We start from the raw sequence: 21,388 nt of genomic DNA, 5'->3' as shown, positions 1-21,388 counted from the left end.
CTAATGCTCAGAATAAGTTCCTCCGGAAGTTAGTGGGTCTCCCCCAATCTTCCCCCATTACTCCTCTGCTTTTAGATTTAGGTTGCAAACCGTTGGGTGAGATGGCCCAGTACCGTCTTGTTGCTCTTTGGCGTCGCCTCTGGACGACCGAAGAACTTAGCTTATTTGCCCAAGAACTGGGTGAGGTCAGAGCATTGTGGGGTGCCCAGAAAATTCCATGGCTTCGGGAGGTAAAGCAGATACTGTACCTGATGGGCCTCCCAGAGCTATGGTTACATCCTGAATGCTCAAGCTTCCCATCAAAAGCGGAATTCAAAGAGCTTTTCTGGGCTGTAAAAAAATCCGCACTGGTCTCCCTCTCATCTGTTAACAACCTAACAGGACAGTTTCTTATGCACAAATTAACCCCTTTTCTCGAACCATACTGGGACTTGATTTGTAAATCGCTTGATCGTAAGTTGTACCATCAGTTCCGAGTGGGAACCCTACCGATCAAGTCCTTTACTGCAAAGTGGGCAACAAATTCCAGCAACAAATGCCCCTTTTGCCCTGATCAAGTAGAAAGCTTGGGTCATGTATTTTTTGCATGTCCTGCCTATCGATTGCCCAGACTAAAATGGTTGAGACCAATCTGCAAAACTTTAAATTGTGGGGGTAGCCAGACAGCCCTCTTTAAATTAAGAGATCTACGCACTGTTAAATCTGTGATTTGTGTAGCAAAATTTCTGGGTTGGATGTGGCTTATCCGTGTAAAGAATCTGTAAATTGTTTTATTAATTTTATTGCTTACATACCATATCTAATGTATTGGGGGTTTTATTGTACAATGTTGTATACTGGAAATGCTTTTTTACTTGCTGTCTTTTATGAATCTTTTATTCGAAATAAAGACTAATTGAACTGAACTGAGCCTGTGTTATTTGATTCCGGCAGTCCCGATATACATACGTTATTTCGGCGGGACCTCGCTTCTTGGTCCTCCACCTTAGCACGCAGGCCCTCCAGAGTCTTTTCGAGACTCCTGCACGCTTTCGTTGTGCTCCTGGACTCCTCTTCCACTGTAGAGATCCTTTGTTCAGCCTCCACCAGCCGCTCGTCGTGATTTTCTAGTTTTGCTGTCATGGTGTCCACTCGCAGCATGACATTGTCCAGTTTATTGTTCATCTCCTGTAGACTCTGTTGAATGGCCCGCAGTACCGACTCCATGCCCGCCCAGCCGGCCAACTCTTGCTCACCTTCCACGTCCGATGAGGCCACGTTACTTTTGGCCTGCTTCCTGGTCTCAAAGGGCAGTTTAGTCTGCTGTTTATTGGGCTTCCCCATCACGCTAGGACTCGTCGATGGGATACCACGTTGTGTCCCCGAGTTTATTATGGACGTGTCTCCCGCTGTAGATCGATTACGTCGCTGAGGTGTTCTTGCCGCCCACTGCGATGTAGGTCTATGCATTTGACCCTCCACAGATCCACATTTCTGCCCAGCACCCTTTCATTCCCTGTTCGGGTAGCCTGTTAACAGCGTAGTGTTGCCTCATTCACATCTTTGCATGCCCTGCTAGGCACTGTGTGGCGTGTGACAGTGGAGCTTGGCTTGATTTCGATCTCTGAACCGGCAGCTCCTAGTTATGGTCAGCAACTGAGCACATATGGAGGGAGTGCAGCCCAGACCCAAGTTGTCTTCGTTAAAAGGAGTGTTCGTTTGTTGGTTTGCCTGCCCACCTCGACGTTGCCTGTTAGGTCCTCATCCAAGTCTCATTAGTTAGGAGCCTGGTTTCCGTTGTCGCTGTATATCTGCCAAGCGTTGTGCGCGCTGTACCCTTCCCAGGTTCGTCGTCTTTTCCTGTCAATGGCGCGCAATCGCCTGCCGAGTGAAGCACCTCGCAGTCAAGCCTTCTATCGTTATTTCCTCACGCTCCTCCTCTCGCACCCTGCAGCTCCACCCGTGCACATACCCCTTCGTTCGCCCAGTTGCATCTCCGTGTCCTCGCAGTCTCCGTATCACCGTGTGTGGCTGCAGTGCCCTTGCGTTCCACCGCCGCCGCCATTTTGCGTTACTTGGAACGCAACATCCTCCGCCGCCCCCTCGCAGTTCTCAGTGGGGTCCCGCTCGTTGATCTTGAGTGCAGGCTGTCTCCGCTGCGTTGGGGCAGCAGTCCCGTGGTTCGGATGCGGTTGATCATCGCCTGCAGTGCCTGCAGCTCCGTACCTCGGGCGCGGCCATTTTGAATTGCCACTCGTCTATTCAACTGTTTTCGCCGATATTTTCCTCCACGAACGCTGTTGCAGATATTTAGCTCCAGCGGCTGACTGCCTACATCTTCCGATTACAGCATTTCGGTTTTTCGACCTTTTGAGACCAGTTTTGGGGGTAGAAAGGCCGCTTTTCCCGCACCCGTCCGGCGGAGCTGACTCACATGCCAGCCATCCCGCAGTGCGCCCTCTAGCGCCCCCGTGGAGGGCAAATGTTCCTTTGCAAGACTGTCTCTGGTCTTTTGTAGATCCTGTAAAACATTGATATGTTCATCCACGTCAAAGGCCGTGGCTTGAGCCACGCAGTCTAGACCGTCGAGGTCAGGGACATACATCTTGATACCAAAGAGCATTTCGTACGGGGTCCACCCTCCCAGAGACCTTCTAGGGAGATTGTTTAGAGCACGCTGCACCCCATTAAGGTGGGCTAACCAGTTTCTGCCAGTGCCTATAACTCGAGCTGTCAAAGATTGCTTTAAGTCACGGTTTATTCGATCCACTACACTATTACCCTCAGGTCTGTACGGAGACGAAAACTTGACTTGGACCCCCAACGAAACCATAGCATCCTTATACGCCTTAGTGTCGAAAGCCGGACCCTGATCCGAATGGAAGGTACCATAGGCAAAAATCCCTACAAAGACACTCAAATCTCTTATGACAGTCCGTGAATCAGCGCTGGGATGTGGCCATACCCACACAAAGCGTGTGCATGAATCAACTGCTACTAAGATGTATTTATACGCAGTATCAGAAGAAAAAGGACAGCAGTGATCTAAATAAACGAAACCCAGTGGTTTATTAGATATGTACAACTGTGTCTAAGGCGGATGCGCAGCAGTCGAAGGCTTGATCTGCTGGCAAATGGCACATTGAAGGACATAATCACGCGTCTGTTTGTACAGGCCCCGCCACCAGAACCTCTGTTGAAGCTGAGTTAGTGGCTGAGACGCCCGCATGCGCAGACGCCACACCTTCATGAGCCGCTGTAACCAAAGTAACTCTGCGATCCGAGTTGGGAATCAAACGTTCGCCAACATCAGGTATTTTCACATAAGGAACCTTATCGGGACTTAAGTGGTATGTGTACTTCGAAGGGAACCCCGCAGGATATTTACCTCCCTTCTCAGTGGCAGCAACAGCCGCCAAGATGTCATCATCAATTTTACTTTTGTACCGTGTAACTGCTGCAACTAAGTATTTCGATACTGCAGATTTAGCCGCTCCATCAGCAAGCGAATTACCAACAGCGTGGACTCCTACACGCTGATGGCCGAGAGTATGAATCACAAACACAAGTGGCAACCGCTCTTTAAGCTCAGCCACTCGGACCCAGATCATTTTATGTTTTATTGTGCTACCCTTGGAATCACGAAAGTCATTCTGAATCCAATAGATCAAGTTCTCATTGTAAGACTGGACACAGTAGTAAGAATCACTCACTATTAGTCGTCACACAAGGATCCGCGTACTCCAATGCAAGCATCAGAGCACGAAGCTCTGCTAATTGTGCAGTGCAGTCCCCTAGTGTCTGCGTGTGCACGACACTGGACTTGAACTCGTTGTTCAGCATGGCACCGACCACAATGGCACATGCGGAAACGAGGCATGTTGAGAGCCATGCGCAACCTGCGCCGAACCATCAGTGTAAATGATGCAATGGAAATTCTCCAGGGGTCGCATTGCTAAAGGAGCCGGATGAACGAATCCATACTGCAAGTACTCCTGTGACCGTAATGAGGCGTCAAAAACAAACGTGACATCCTGGGATGTCAAGGATGCAGCCCATTGAATCCACCGAGGGTGCAAAGCTTTAGAATTAGGTACACTGACTTTTGTGACTGCCTCCAAGGCAGGACACGGGGTAACAACCAACATGCGCTTTCCCTGTGACCGGGCACATTCCTTAAGATTTTCTCCACTGTGGAAAAGCGCAATTCAGCCAAAGTGTACAAGTGCGACTTGTAAGCAATAGGTACTGTCTCCTTCATTAAAAGTCAGGTACGTGAAACCCACCGTCCCAGGGATAATTCTTATCACCAGGTTGGTCTGGTTATCACGAGTCAGTAAGAATTTAGAAGCGAGCAGATCAGCTTGCAAAGACTGCAGAATAGCCGAATGCTCAGGTAGCCAGCATGATTTGGAAAAAGATGGTTGTATCAAAGCATACAATGGCTTGATACGCTGGGCATATTCCGGAATGTATGTCCTCCCGAAATTCAAGAAGCCCAGTAGAGATTGTAATTTTTCCAGTGTTGTTGGAGCGCGCAATTGTGCACATTTCTCCAGGAAGTGAGGAGCCAATCCCTTTCCCTCACTGTTGAGCTCGTAGCCCAGAAACAACACTGTGAACTCTGCACTGTGCGATTTTGCAAAGTTGAATTTGTAACCTATGGCGGCAAAGTAACAAATAATCCCATTGACTCGACACAGATGCTCCCAAAGTTCGTCGTCTGTGAGATATGTCATCCACATACGAACAAGCATCTGGGTCGATTCCCTCTAAGAGGGAGACAATGCGGGCAGTGAAAATCCCAGGACTATTCTTATAGCCCATAGGCAAACGCCGAAATTGTTTTTCGACACCGCCGCAAGTAAAGGATGTCCATTGGGAACTTAGAGCATCCAATCGATGGGCATAAAAACCGTTGGAAATGTCAAGCGTGTTTTTAAACCGCTTATGCACAAGACTATTCACAGGAGCAGAGCCGTGGGTATTCTGTACTGCACAGTTACGGCAATGCGAGTTTAAAAGCCGGTAATCCAATACCAAACTATATGAACCGTCTGGCTTGTTCAAAGTAAAAAGTGGGTTATTCATTGGTGACACACAGGTTTCAATCAGACCTTGATATTTCAATTGTTCAAGGATAGCCGCGACGGAAGCCTTTGCTTCTCGCCGTATGGGATATTGAGGTTGAGGCTGCGGCTGAGACCGTAAAGGAATCTCATGGCATGGGGACAATCTATCCCAACCACATTGATTGCGATACACAGCCGGTGCTAGAGCCAGAGCCTACTCTTCTGCAAAGTGCAGCGCATCCTCTTTCGAGACTGTGTTCGCTAAACTGGGGAGGATCACCCCCTCCCCTCGCGGAGCAAAATGTCATATGTAGACGAAAGATTTTCCCAAAATACCCCTTAATGGTTCGCTGTATGTCACCCTCGATAACCGAACAATTTCAAAAAGTCTATCGGGGGAGCAACTTTGGTATCAGCTGTTTCAATGACAACATAAGTATCAGTCGCTTTCACCCTCATTAGTGGACGGAGGGCCTCTCTCACTATGGTAATCTCCGCCGCGCTGTCCAGCAAGGTCAGAGCCCACGTCAGATTCCGAAGCCCCGTTCTCACTATCTGGGGCATATAGATGCGCTGTTAAGGCTGCGACTTTCTTCTTGGCAAACTGCAGTCTCTTAGGCGTAGAGCCTTCCTGCTTTTCTGCACCCTTCCTCGGGCGGGGCTGGTCACGTCCTTGCTGGCCACCCCTACCCCTGCCGCCCCCTCCACCACCGGTTGTCGGGCCGATGAGTCCTGAAAGGAACGAGGAGAGCGTTGGTCAGAAGCCTGAAAACGATCAGGAGTTTTAATCGTCGCGCAAGTCATAAATACGTTCCGACTGCGCAGGCAACGGAGACGCAGGACGAGAACTCTGGGTCTGTTGTTGCTGTTGCTTACCCTGTTACTGATTTTTAGGCCAATTTTGTTCCTTGGACTTGGGCTGAACTTCAGTTTCCGAAGCTTGTCCCTGGGGCTGCTTTTTCTTTTTAAAAGAAAAAGGCTGAAGTCCCTTGGCATTGCGACCCACGGTTTTATAAGCCGCCACAATGATTTTCGCTAACTGTCGTGGTTTCTCGGCATCGGGAAGCGCCGCTAACGCGTTAGCCCCCTGAATTTCACTGCATCTCCCTTGACATTCGCAAGGATCAGATCGCAAACCACATCAAAGGTGCCACACAGGCGCATGCCCAATTCAACCGCAGACTCCGGTCCGTGATCATCTTGAACACGTTTAAGGACCGAAGACAGCACGGACATAGACTGGGTGCCGTAGCACCTCTCATTGACGACTGCAAAAGTCTTACCCCAGGTCTCACAGTCGACGAACTCAGGGGCCAAATCTTTCGGCAAACTTAGCGTAAGAATCCGGTGTTTTTTACCCGGAGTCGTATTAGGAAATACAGCTTCCAGCTGGTCAAACTTCTCAGCAAGCCAGAAAGGAAAACCATCCTTATCCTGGGGCTTCTTGCCCATGATCGCATTCACCATGACAGGACTGATTTTCAAACCGCCCTGTCCGGCTGGAAGCGCCGCACCCCCCGGAGCTCCACCCGGAAAATTACGGCCCATGTAATGCAGTAAGGCTCTAATCACGGCAATCGCGACTACATGTACTCGTCGGAGTTCAGCCACGTTACAATTGCCGTGCGGAGGATGAGGAGTAAATCCAGCCAAAACAGGCCAACTAGCGCCTGGAATGGAAAAAGGACCTAACCTCGGAGCGGTTAAAGAATGGGGTAGGGCACCACCAAACCAAACTCCATGCTGCCAAACATCAATAGGAACTTCCTGTGTCCTGTACGGAGTATACTCATTAGGTGCAGCCGTTGGAGTGTACGTGTGGAATACACCAGAATTAGCGTCCACTGCCGGAAATGTCCCCCACGAATAAAACAGTTCGTAAGGATAAGCATGTTCCGCACTCACCACCATGATCACAGCCAAGCCTTCCAAAGTCACATTGTACATCCGCAAATGATCTCGCACCGCAATGCGACTATGCTGCGGAATGTCCACGGCAGCCATGACGGCACAAGAAATAAGAAAAACTAAGTAAACTTTGTAGCACAACTGGGTAGTAATTCAAGGAAACCGTTTTAGTAAGAATCAAGCTTGAAAAGACCTATTTCAAAAATAGGTAGGTTTTTCCGACACCACCGTTTTCCGGAAACGACAGCGAAGGGGTTAAGGTTTGAATGATCTACTAATAGAGTGTCATGATATAAGGCCAACAACGTATGGGCGCCATGTAGCGGGAATTCCGTTCTCCTACAGAACTGTGCATAGAGACCTGGAACCTCGGTGAATTAGGATGGCCCAAAACTCACCTCAGTACCCAAAATCCCCTTACCGAGCTAGCTACAGTGTCTCATTGGTCATAACAAACTCCCAATGCTTAGACAGACCAGAACATGAACTTAGATTACCTCAGGTATCGTGGAACACATGAACACTCTTTCGTTATATAATCATTACAAACCAGAACGTGGAGTAAAAGAGGACACGTGCATTTTTGAAATATTTATTTACTAATGCAAGGTTCTCAAACGCAGTATCTTGTACAATACTAGCAAACATATTATAAGCAACAAAGTTATCAGCATAGTTACTAGTCCGTAAAAGGCGAATGGTGACAGCATACTAAGATGCTGTAATGAATAGGAATTAACAATACCTAATTCACACCCTCCCTATTTAGCATAGTATTTTATATCTATGAAGGTCCCATTTGGGATTTAGCAGGGCGGGCCCATACCTCAAAATCTCAGTGGCAGAGGATCACATCATCTTCCACCAGCTCTCTGCATGCGAAGCACCATCAAGTGTGTCCTGTGTGTGTGCAGCACAACAATATAAAACCCGCCTAGAGACCGATTTTGGCAGCAGCATGTGTGTTATGTCTATGGACGTGCTAAGATCAGACCTCACAACAACATCGTGGTTAGTTATCCTTTCAGCCTTCAGCACTCACTGTGCAGACAGTGTACTGGACAAAACTGATATCAGAGCAATAACATATTATTTCTCAAGTAAATCACGACGCTCTTCTGGGTTGAAAGCTAAAACAACAATTATGTGTTGTGTGCAAAATGAGGCAGAAAGGTAAAATGGTGTTTAAACATTTAATAAGCTCATGCTAACTTAACACAGTATATAGAAAAGGAGGAGCTATATGACACTCTGAGACTGAGACTCTTTTCGTCACGAGTGGAGCTGGGGTCTATTGTACGCCTTTCCGCCTATACCACTTCTGCCCAGAGTGCTGAAGAAATTCAGGTGCGACCGGGCCCCAGTCATCCTTGTGACTCTGGACTGGGCACGAAGATACTGGTATCCCGAGCTACTTAGCATGCTAGTCGATCCCCCCCGATTCGTCTGCCTCTTCAGGAGGACCTTCTGTCGCAGCAGCAGGGGTTGGTCCTCCACCTGAACCTGTCCAGTCTCCACCTCCATGCGTGGAGATTGAGCGGCGACAGTTGAGGCCATTTGACTCGCATGCTGAAGTCTGTGATGTGATTCTGGCAGCCAGGCGTCCCTCCACAAAATCGGTATACGCCTGCAGGTGGAACAAATTTGTGGCATGGTGCACAGCAAAGGCTGTGGATACCCTTTCTGCCCCCCTTTCAGAGGTTCTCCTCTTTATTCTTTCTCTTGCCCAGCAGGGCTCTGCTCTGGGCTTTATCAAAGGCTACCTCTCTGCCATTTCAGCCTTCTTAAGGTTTCTTGATCAGCCTTCTCCTTTCAAGTCCCCTGTTGTAAATAAATTCTTGAAGGGCATCACTCACATGTTTCCTCCGGTTCGTTTCGTGATGCCTCAGTGGGACTTGAACCTTGTTCTAACTTATTTCATGTCCGCTCCTTTAGAGCCACTTCACAATTGCCCTCTTCGTCTACTAACTCTTAAGACTGCATTCCTGGTAGCCATCACCTCTGCCAGGAGAGTGAGTGAGCTCCAGGCTCTATCTTCTCAACCTCCTTTCCTCTCTGTCCATCCGGACAAGGTTGTCTTGAGAACGTGTCCCTCTTTCCTGGCCAAAGTAGTCGTAGTTTTCCACATCGGGCAGTCCATCACCTTGCCCACCTTCTCTCGGCCTCCGCATCCCTCGAAAGAGGAAGAAAGGCTCCACCGTCTGGACCCAAACTGGAGCTCTCATTCTAGCTAGACCGCACACGCCAGTTCCGGGTGAACGACCAGCTCTTTGGTTACGTGGGCGCTAAGAAGGGACGGGCGGTGCACAAACGAACCATTTCTTGATGGGTTGTTTTTATGCATAAAGGCTTGTTATTCACTGGCTAAAAAAGAGCCTCCTGTGGGACTGCGTGTCCATTCCACTCGGGCCACGGCGGCTACTACTGCCTCGGGGAGTCCCCTTGCAGGACATCTGTCAGGCAGCTACGTGGGCCTTGCTGCACATGTTCGCTAGACACTATTGCCTGGACTGCCAAGTCCGGAGAGATGGCTTTTTCGGCCGTTCTGTTCTCCAGGACTTTCTGGTGTGATCATTGGTTCGCAGACCCACCACCGGGGTTGGTATTGCTGGGGTATCTATTATAAGTTAAGGAATCTAACACTAACCTGTTTCCTTCAGATGCACAACTATTTACCTTCGGTAACGATATTTCTGTAAAAAACAGTAGTTAGTGTTGGATTCCTTACCGCCCCACCCATCCTCCCCGTTCTGCGAACCGATATCTAGGGTTAAGGTTCTTCCCTTTCAGGGCCCTAGTTTCATGGCACCAGTGTCGGTTTTTATCATGGCTCTGTGTTTCTGGCGCGGAAAAGCTGTGTATAAGAACTGAGGTCAGCGCTCGAGGGCGGCATCGAAGTACTCTGACGACGTCATCCCGGCCCCAACGACGCCGCTGACGGATGCGGAGCCGCTGACGACGCATGCCGACGCGGAAGGGTACTGCTACGCAAAACTTTCCGGATGCAGTCTGAAGCCTGGGGATATTCTAAGGTAAGGAATCTAACACTAACTACTGTTTCTTACAGATATATCGTTACCAAAGGTAAGTAACTTGTGCTTCAACTTATTCCAGAGCCTCATTCCTGCATTAAAATAGAACGTTTACGAACTCTTTAAAACCTGCTTTTTTTCATTTCCTTTATTTCCTTTTCATTTTTAATGACTTTTGTCTGAAGTACGGGCACATCTTGTAGCAGATCATCCATCTGATTCTACACAAGTGTAGAAATAAAAAAGGGATACGCCTGCCAGATCCCAACACACACCAAGAAACCTTTTACATAACATCTCATGCCCTGCACCCCACTATATTAAGCACAGTAAATTATCCAGTATTGGGTTATCTTTCATAGATTCACATGCCTGAATCATTCCCCATCGCCGAGGCTGGAGCCCCACGGTAAAATACAAGGCTAAAAGAAAAGCCCAAAGGCCTAAAACTTAGTAGCCGATCTACATCATTATATAAAAAGAACTAAAAAATAGTTCCAACCAATCAGCTACCAGCACCCTCTAGAACCTTCCCAGCAGAGGCAGTTCTCCTTAGATTTTCACCGCACGTCGTGTGGAAGGGAGTCTCCCTGAGTGCCTACTCAGTTTCTTCGCCTTTTTTCCTTCAGCATGTCTGACAGGAAGGCTCTTTTTAGAGCTTGCAGGACCTGTGAGAAGAAGAGGGTTCATGTGGATGACCAGCATAAAGACTGTATCTACTGTCTACATCCTAAATATGTTGTTTGATTGTAGAATCTGCCAGAACTTCCCTGCTAAGACTCTTAAGGAGGCAAGGCTTCTTTTGTGGTGAAATCTTCCTCGGCTGAGGAGGATGACAGTGCCTCGACGTCTAGCAAGAGGGCTAGATCGCATGACAGCTCTTCCAGTGAGGGAAAAAAACATCACAAGGCTTTTCATGAAGTTTCTGACCAGTCACAGAGGTCTCCAAAGTATCCTCTAGGTCAACGCTGTCTTTGCCCTCTGAGGTTTCTAAAAGAGCTTCAACCTCCAGAACCGTGAGTAAAATCCAGGTTAAAGCTCTTACTCTGGTTTCCTCTCATACGGTCTCTGTGACTTCTGCCGCCCCTCTGTCTACGGCTGCAGTCTCCACTACGGCCATTTCTCCGCCTATTGTGTCTTCTAAGATCTCTACTACTACTAAGAAGTCTGTTGTGAAAGATTCGTCGATGAAGAGTTCATCGTCTAAGTCTCCGTCGACGATTGCCTTAACGTCAACGATGATCCCGTCGACGACCCCTCCAGTGATCCCGTCGATGAAGAGCCCCTCGACGACGAGTGCGTCGACTAAGAGTTCATCAGCGATCCTGTCGACGTCAGTCCAGTCGACGAAGAGCTTGTCGATGATCATCCCGTCGACAACTAGGAGCTTGTCAACGGCAATTCCACCAGTTTCTCAACCTACGCCTATTTCTTATACTCATTTTCAATTAAAAACTTACCATAGACATGATTATAGTAAGATCTCACCTCTGCTGCCATCTCATATCCTGGAAACTTATGTTGAGGATGAGGACTTTGATGAGGAAGATGATGAGGAACGGTTCAGCATAGCTCACCACCCCAAGGAAGAGGATTACCAGGAACACTATTACCAGGAGGACCTCTCTACACCATATCATAAACCTTCCAGAAGGGATTTTTTATTAGGGAGAAACGAGTCATCTTCCTCCAACACTCATACAAGATCTCCAGGCCATGCTGGCGGATTACCGTCAACGGTTTCCTCTCTACAGCTGTTGCTGTCTTACTGCGTTTACCTTCTGAAGTGCCAGTCTCGCTGCTGCAGAAGGAGGTTCCTAACTCGCCAACTCATCCTTTTGGCGCAGTACCACAAACACACCATGATACTTCTTCCTCAGAAGAGGTCGTAGAGGGTGAATTACCCGACAAAGCTGGTAGAGTGGACCTTTGGGATGAATTTATCATACCAATGCCTTCTCCGCCCATTCCTAGCCTTCAGATTCTCCCCCTGGGGACATAGGGGGTTTTTACAACATGATGCAACGTGCTGTAACCAGATTTCAGTTAACAGTCACAATAGAACACACAGATTGCTTTTTGCACAACTTCAAAGAAGAGTCTAGGAAAGTCACAAGAGCGATTCCCATCATCGATTATATTTGGAATGCTCCTCCGGACACTCCATCTTGTCATTCCCGACCAGATTCAGTAGTATCGCAAGCCACCCAACAAAGATCCAAAAATGCAGCTACGCCAATATCAACGCCGCGGCGGAAGGAAAGATGGAGGTTGGACCTGATAGGGGAAATGTTTTCCACTATGGCAGCAGCCTCCATTAAAGCAGCACATTCTTTGGCCATACTCTGCCGTTACGACTGTCAGATGTGGTCAGATTTGACAGAATTTATGGACCTCATCCCTGAGGACTGTAAACAAGAGGCAAGGAAGATACTTTTGGAGAGGGAACGAGCTGCATCTGAAATCATAGACTGCACTCTGGAAATCGCTAACACCAACTTTAGACAACTTGCTGTTGCTGCAGTACTTAGACGACAAGGATGGCTTAAAGCAACATCTTTTAGGCCAGCGGTACAAACAAAAATTTTAGACATGACCTATGATGGTGATTCCTTATTTGGAAAACACATAGATGAGGCCCTCCCCCGCCATAAAGACTGATAAAGATACGGCTAAATCTTTGGCTGTTCTTCAATACAAGCTTGGATCTTTCCGAGGTGCAAGAGGTCATGGCTTTACGTCAAGAGGAGGGTATCAAAATCAACAGAATAGACAATATCAGACGCAGTATAGACAGCCCTACGGACAATCGTCTTACAGACAATCCTCCAACTAGTTTCTATCCCCAGGGCGGATGAAGGCGATCAAACAATCAGGGTCGCGATACCAACAGGAAACCATGAGTTAAGCAGGATGCCAGTCATCCCTCCCTCCCTCCCTGTGGGCGCAAAAATTTCAGCTTTTGTTCACGAGTGTCAACAGATCACTTCGGATCGATGGGTTCGCGACCTAGTCAATAATGGTCCCCCTCGTCTTCACTTACTTTTCAAAGGAGCCTTAAAAATGCTCCGCAAGAATGCAATAGAGAAAGTTCCATCATCTCCAAAGGGAACCATGTTCTATTCTCGTTTCTTCCTCATAAATAAAAAATCAGGAGAGTGGCGCCCGATTCACGACCTTTGCAAACTCAACAAATTTCTAAAGAAACAGAGTTTTCGGATGGTTACGCTTGCCGAAGTTTTGAGCTGTCTAAACAAAGGGGATTTTATGGCTTCTCTGGACCTGGAGGATGCGTACTTCCACATCCCTATACATCCCAAACATCGCAAATACCTGCGATTCACAGTGCCTGGCATCCACTATCAGTTCAAGGTGCTTCCATTCGGGCTGAAATCGGCACCAAGGATCTTCACGAAATGCTTCGCACCAGTGAAAGTGCCTCTGAGATCTCAAGGAATACAAGTGTTTCCTTATCTCGACGATTGGTTGCTCAAAGGTCGTTCGGAGCAAGCAACCAAAGACGCCATCTCAACTTGCCTGCATCTTTTTTCAACGCTAGGCCTCACTCTCAACAAAGACAAGTCACTGTTACGTCCTCTCCAAGTGATTCCATTTCTGGGAACAACACTGGACACCATACAGTGCAAAGCATTCTTTTCAAATGACCACCAGCTACGTCTGCAAAAATTGGTGTTATCAATCTCAAAAAGAAAGTCAGTTTCTGTCTGGCTATTCGCTTCTCTTCTGGGGATGTGCTCATCTGCAATAATCCTTTTGCCGTTGGCACAACTCAGAATGAGACCTCTGCAGGAGGAGTTGCAATGGCAGCAAGCCGTAGGGTCATTGGACGACTCCATCAGGGTCACATCACGCATGATAGACTCTCTGCATTGGTGGTCTCAAACAGCGAACTTGACTCCAGGTCTTACTTTTCTATCAACTCCTCCAGAATTCGTTCTAACAGACGCTTCCATGGAGTGATGGGGAGGTCATCTCCAAGACTTGCAGATTCAAGGAAGCTGGTCCCAAGAATACAATCAACAGCATATCAACAGATTGCAGCTGCCCGCCATCTTTCTCTCACTGCAGGCATTTCTCCTGAGGATTGCCGGCTCCTCAGTGCTGGTCTGTACCGACAATACACTCAGCATGAATTACATCAACAAATGGGGGGGAACAAGGTCACAGTCTCTTTCGCAGGAGGCTCAGGAACTGTGGTAGTGGGTTACAGCCCACAAGATAACGCTAAGAGCAGAACATGTCGAGAGGCTTCAGAACACTGGCCGACACCCTGAGCAGGTCTCTCTCTGGCTGTCACGAATGGGAACTGGAGCAGAAGCAAGTGAACAGAATCTTCCAGATTTGGGGCAAACCAGTATTGGATTTGTTTGCGACAAGAGAGATCAGAAAATGCCAATATTATGCCAGCAGGTTCCCTCAAGGCGGATGGCCCTGTCCATGCGATGGTCAGGGATTTGTGCGTACGCTTTTCCCCCAATACCAGTGATTACTAAAGTGCTTCGCAAAACGAAGATGGAGGGCTGCCGTGTCATCCTGATTGCACCCCATTGGCCAAGGCAATATTGGTTCCAGGAACTGCTTCTGCTATCTCAGGACGATCCTATCCGTCTAGTTCCAACACTCACAATGTTGTCAAGGGAGTGGGGTCAAATAATTAATCCAGATCCATAGTCTCGGCGCTTGCAACCATGGCTCCTGATTTCTTAGGATCCAAAGAGCTGAACATATCAGGACTGTCGTGAAATTCTGGCCAAATCTCGTGCCCAGAGTACTGTTTAAACTGATCGCTTAAAGTGGAAGCGATTTTGTCATTGGTGTGAGGTGAATGATGTCATCCTGTCCAAGCTCCGGTGGAGGATATTCTTCCTTATTTATCATCTCTGGCCAAAGCTGGGCTTGTGTTTTCCTCAATTAAGGTTCATCTTGCTGCGATTTCCAGATTCAGGAAGAGTTCCAACAAACCTTCACTTTGTTCCTCTTCTCTTGTCAAACAGTTTATGAAAGGTCTCTTTAGAGTTTTCCCTCCAATACGTGCACCTCCTCCAGAGTGGGAGTTGAACACAGTGTTAGCTCAATTAATGAGAAGACCGTTTGAACCTATACACAAGGCTGAGCTCAAATTTCTAAGCTCAAATTTCTAGCATGGAAGGTGGCTATTTTACTAGCTCTTACACCGGCTCGAAGAGTTAGTGAGATTCAAGCTTTCACTATCTCCGAACCCTTTTTCCATTTCTCTAAAGATTACGTAACTCTACGGACATATCCCAAATTAATCTATAAAGTACCGTCTCAATTTCATTTAAATGAGCCCGTAAAGCTTAAGGTTTTCTTTCCGGATCCAGCCACGCCAGCAGAAAGAGCTTTACACTCACTAGACGTCAAGCGTTGTCTAAAATTCTATTTACAGAAAACTAAGGACATCAGGCGATCCAATCAATTGTTCGTCGCCTATGGTCAAGCCACACTGGGGACTGCTGTAACTAAGGCAACTATCGCCAGGTGGCTTGCTTCTACAGTTCATTTCTGTCATGACCAAGCCAACAAACCTTTGCAAAGAAAGGTCAAAGCACATTCTAACTATGGCAGCTTCTTCTGCGCTATTTGCTGGAATTACATTGGAGAATATCTGTTGTGCTGCGACATGGAAGAATGTCCACACGATTACGAAACACTACTGTCTGCAATCTGCTTTGCAGGACGATGCAGCTGTAGGAGAAGCCTTTCTTCAACATCTTTTTCACTAAGGTTAGACTTACGTGGTTATCTATACTGCATTGTATATGTATGTATATTATGTTTATGATTTTGAACTTATGCTGTTACTTGTATTTTAAACCTGCCTTTCATAGGTACTCTTTATTAACATGCATTTTTTTTATTTGAACCTGTATCTACCTTGTTAATGTTCTAACCTTTCCGGATGTGTTTTGGGAGTATATAAACCGTCTCCCACCATCCGCAAACTACACTATTTTAGCTTACTGCTTGCTATTCTGATTCAGGCATGTGAATCAATGAAAGATACCCCCCAATACTGGACAAAGAAAACTAGTTACTTACCTGTAACTACAGTTATCCAGTATTGGTGTCTTTCATAGATTCACATGCACCCACCCTCCTCCCCGGTGAGTCAGTTCTTTGGTTAGGATCCATGATTCCCACTTGTGCTAAGAAAATCTGAGGAGAACTGCCTCTGCTGGGAAGGTTCTAGAGGGTGCTGGTAGTTGATTGGTTAAAACTATTTTTAACTTCTTTTCATATAATGATGTAGATCGGCTACTAGGTTTTCGGCCTGGGCTTTTCTTTTAGCCTACTACTGTTTTTTCTAAGGCACTGCTTTTGTATTTTACCGTTGGACTCCCGCCTCAGCGACGGGGAATGATTCAGGCATGTGAATCAATGAGACTCCAATACTGGATAACTGTATTACAGGTAAGTAACTTGTTTTCTTATGTCCCTTTGTGTAGCTCCTCTGGCCAAGCTCCTCCTCCCAATTAATTGTATTGAAATTCCTCTTTGATGTGACATGCCATGCTTTTGGGCCCACCCTGGAAGTTCATATGGAGCACCACTAAGTGTGCAGCAGATGAGGAGTAGACAAGTTACATGTAACAGACAGGAAGATAAACAAACTATCATAGTGGCAGCTGCAAACAATGCACAGAAGTTGAGTGGGAAAAATGAATGAAGTCCAGGTCAATGAACATCCAACACACCACCTGGCCAAGGGTGCTAGTTATGTATTATTTGGGCTAGTTAGGTCTGTAAAGAGACTGTTGGCCTTGGTAGTGTATGTAAAAATCTGGGAGAAGGTGTTGCATTTTTTAAGGGGTTGGAACACCCTCTCTTTCAGGTATGATGTACTGGTGCTTCGGAGGGGTGTATGACCTCTGACATGAGCCAAATCCTGGCACTCAGATTGCTCTTCAAGATAATTACATTTGTTTAATGGAATATTAAGAAGGTGATATTCCAGACCAAAATTATGTAGGTATCCCAACATCTTGCTGGAATAAAGAATGTTCTACAAGGTTGATCAGTTGCTTGTGTAAGATGCAAATCTATCAGAAAGAGACAATTAGTTGTGGATTCCTCACCTTAGAATTACCTCCAGGCATCAGACTGCATCAGGAGAATTTATCTTCAGCAGTACCCCTGCTCGCGGTAAGTGGCGTTGGTCGACTGAGTGTTCGGCGTTGGCGTCGTGTTTGCCGGAATGACGTTGCATTAAATACTTAGACGCTGCAACTGCACGCTGACGTCAGCTCTATCTTTCTCTGCGCCAGCCAGCGCGGATCCGAAGAGAGCGGTACCTCGATTCACTTTTTGACTCTCTTTTTGCACCTTTGTGTCAATGTCTTTTGGAGTCTTTCGACTCCTGGTGCACGCAGGGATGTCCCGTGCTCCAACTGGCTTCAAGGCTTGCGACTCCTGTCCCAAATTGATGTTGGTAACGGACCCACACCTTGTGCCTTTGGTGTTTGGAGAGCGACCACACCCCAAAGTTGTGCTCCAATTGCCAGGCCCTGAACAAGAAGTCTTTGCAGTAGCAGTCCAGACAGCTTCTCGATGCCTGGCAGTCCGCTCCGGGCCGCATGAGGTCCTGGTCGAGAGGGAGGTCGCAGACCGGTCGTGGAGTCAATACCACCATTCCTCGCCAAAGTCTTCGTATTCTGGTAAGTTGAAGCACAAAAAGAAAGCAAAGCAGCAGCGTCGTGGCTGGCATGACGCAGGTTGAGGAAGGTAGTCGTCCGGCTCTGCCCGCGGGCCTGTTGATTTGACCCTGAGCCTCCCTCTCTTCCTGGGAGCCGGTGCGACCCCTGCCTAACTTCGTAGCTTTTACGAAGCCCTCCATCCAATCTTTGGGCAGCCTGACTTCGCTGGCGCACCTTTGTGCTTCGCGGACTCGGCTGGGGGCTCTAGGCCTTCGATGCCGGCGGCTTCAGCTCTGGCGCCACAGGGAACCAGGTCAAGATCCGGATCAGCACCGGTTGACCTCATGACACCTCCGGCGCTGAATCCAGTGACAACACCTCCGCCGCCAGTTGTGTCCCCAGCCGACGTCAACCCCATCCTCACCCCTCGATGTGGACACAAAGCCGGACCGGCGTCGACCAACGTGGCTTTTGTACCACTGTTCTCCCCTGGTGTTCCCTATCGCCCTGAGTGGCAGCCAGAGGAGGGTGAGGAGGACTGGGCTTGGTCTATGGCTCCTCTGGCAGACTAGTTCGAAGAATCCGACTGGAGAGGAGTTTGGGAAAGCCAGTGGCCTGGAAGCCTCCCCAGACCTTGGCATTCTATCTCCCCCTACCATGGCTACGGAGGAGGGTTCATCATACACAGTGGTGTTTCGTAGGGTGGCTGAGACCTTAAACCTTGAGCTTCCCACGGTGGCGGTCCGGACTAACCTCCTGACCAAGGTGCTTTGCCGGCAGCGGCCTCCCAGGAGCCCCTCCTGCTGTTTAATGAGGCCCTCACAGACATTCTTTTCAGCACTTGGTCCAATCCCACCACAGGGACTCATGTGGATAGGATGATTGCCCAATGCCACCATCCGGCAACCCCGTTGTCCTCTCCCAGCACCCCACCCCTGAGCGCTTTGTGGTCCAAGCCTCGACTTCCAAGGGCGCATATATTTTCTTCCTCCAGCATAGGACTGCAGTCGGTGAAAAAACTGCATGTCTCTTCGGCCGTTATTCCAACTTTGTATGCGATTTGGTTGTGCAGGTGCTGTCAGAGTGCCTGAAAGAGGCCCGGGCCGTGCTCTCCTGTGCAGTTGTGTAGGGAGAGATGCAGCGAAGTTCACCATAAGATTTGGGCTGGATGCCGCCGACTCACTAGGCAGGACGGTTTCCACGTCCGTAGCACTGAGATGTTACGCCTGATCGAGGTCCACTGGCTTTTCGGGTCTCCGGTCTGAACCATCGGAGGAGATCTTCCGAAAGAAATTAAAAACATGGTTTTTCCACATATAATGCCTCAGTGAGGGATGGTCGTTATCCGGTGCAATCTGTACAGAACGGGTTATTATTATTATTATTATATCGCGCCTGGATACCCTTGGGCATCCCTGCGCTCATCCAGAGAGATACGCCAAAACAAGAGACAAAAGAGTTAGGCAGGGAACAAATGAGTTTTTAAGAGTTTGCGAAAACGTAAAGTACTCGTTTCCGAGCGCAGGTGCAGCGGAAGAGAATTCCACAATGTTGCCACATTTATGGAGAATCTTCTGCCACCGGTTCTGGCCTTCCTTACCCTCGCAACTTGCAGCAGATGTTGATGGTCTGAGCGAAGGGCACGGGAGGCTTTATAAGATTGAACCATATCCCGTAGGATAGGTGGGCCTTTCCCCTGCAAAATTTTGTGGGCCATACAGAGTGCTTTGAATTTCACCCTCTCTCTGACAGGGAGCCAATATCTTGCTGCAGCGCGGGGACATACTGTGTAGTATAACCATGCGCTTTAGAAACTCATTATTATTATTATTATTATTATTATTATTATTATTATTATTATTATATCCAAGTTACACTTTTGGACATGCCTTTTGATGGCTGTTGCTTGTTTGGCGACAAGACATACAACACGCTCGAGCGCTTTAAGGATTCTAGGGCTACGGCCAGATCCTTGGGCCTCGCTTCCACCTCCCGCCAAGCACTGTCTTCTTTTCGCCCCTTTCGTGGCTATGGAAGGGGTGCCCGCCATGTTCTGCCCTGAGCCACAGACCTGTGCAAGCTGTCAGCCTCTGCGCGGCTGGAGATGTGGATTCCACCATTGTGGGTCCGGGAGCCAGCGGGCGGGCCAGTCCACCAGCGCCCCCTCTGCAGCAGGCTCCAAGCCCTCCTAGTCCGACCTTTCAGGGCCACCATTCGCCAGTGGGAGGCAGGATCTGCCATCACATCCCCCACTAGCACACCATCACGTCGGACAGGTGGATTTTGCAGTTAGTCCGAAGGGGCACGCCCTCCCCTTTGAGACTTGCCCTCCAACCATGCCACCTCAGTTCCATTGCATGTCGGAGGATCACTTGGCTCTTCTCCAACAGGAATTTACGGCTCTATTGGCCACGGGAGCCATTAAGTGAGTTCCTGCCCCAGAAGTAGATCGTGGTTGTTATGCTCAGACGTGAGTCCTGTGCTCTCCACACCACTGGAGTCAAGCTATCCTGGCTGATGATGGCTAATAGCCAGAAACCGGTCCTAGGATGCTTGATTCCGGTCCAGGGAAGACATGGCTTGGCAGTTCGAGCTGGACTGTTCCCATGAGGCACAGGGTCAAGGCTGATTTGCCTATTGCCATGTCTGAACTGGGGTTATGTGGAGTGCAAAAAAACGGTGGATTTAGGCCAGGATCTCTGTACAGGGGTGAATGTATGACATTGTTCTGCATTCTGTCCATCAACTGTTGTTTTTGCATTCGTGGTTGTTATACCCTCTACTTTCTGGTGCCCAAGAAGCACCAAGAAGCGTCCAATCTTGGATCTGAGGAACGTTAACTGCTTCTTCCGGAAGGAGTAGTTCAAAATGTTGACAGTGGCTCAGGTCCTGTCTGCCCTCGAGACTGGATGGTAGCATTGGACTTGCAGGATGCTTATTTTCACATCACCGTCTTGCTGGCCCATCGGCGTTACCTACGGTTCATGGTAGGCCTCAAGCACTTTGAGTTTACTGTGCTCCCATTTGGCCTTACCAGCGCCCATCAGGTGTTCACGAAAGTGATGTCGGTGGTCACAGCTCATCTGCGCAGACCAGGGGTTCCAGTCTTCCCCTATCTCAACGACTGGCAGTTGAAGGTGAGCTCACCACCAGAGTCTCGTCTCCTACCTCCAGACTACGGCCGACCTCCTGCACTCGCTGGGGTTCACCATCAACGTGCCGAAGTCACACCTGATTCCCTCTCAGAAGCTCCTTTTCATCAGAGCGGTTCTGGACACAGCACAGTTTCGGGTTTATCCTCCTGAGCAGCGAGTCCAGGATATTCTGGCTATGATTCCGATCTTTCAGCCTTTATCCTGGTCGGGGTGAGCCTGAGGATACTGGGCCACATGGCCTCCTGCATCCTGCTGGTGGACTAAACCAGGTGGCATATGTGGGCTCTGCAGTGGGAACTGAAGTACCAGTGGGCACACTATCAGTGGAATCTTTCTGAATACGTCCAGATCTCGGAGGGCACTGCACGACAATTGCAGTGGTGGCTAACAAACTGGAATTGGGTCAACGGCAGTTCCCTCTCCCTTCTCCAGCTACCGTTCACAATCGTGACAGATGCTTCACTTCTGGTTTTGGGTAGCCACAAGGGAGAGTCATAGGTCAGAGGCCTCTGGTCTCCGGCGGAGTCTCGGCTCCACATCAACCTTCTGGAGCTTCAGGCGATCCG

The 21,388-nt window shown here is 48.5% G+C and overlaps 1 protein-coding gene across 1 annotated transcript in view; it reads left to right on the top strand.

The window, feature by feature from the left end:
- Positions 1 to 21,388, top strand: part of TDRD7 (tudor domain containing 7) — a 1,355,384-nt gene that overhangs the window by 566,392 nt on the left and 767,604 nt on the right. The window lies entirely within an intron of this gene.

Source organism: Lissotriton vulgaris, chromosome 3_1 (assembly GCF_964263255.1).
Source record: "Lissotriton vulgaris chromosome 3_1, aLisVul1.2, whole genome shotgun sequence".
NCBI classification, from domain to species: domain Eukaryota; kingdom Metazoa; phylum Chordata; class Amphibia; order Caudata; family Salamandridae; genus Lissotriton; species Lissotriton vulgaris.
Note: the sequence above shows the minus strand (reverse complement) of the source record. Positions and strands in the feature narration are given on the sequence as shown.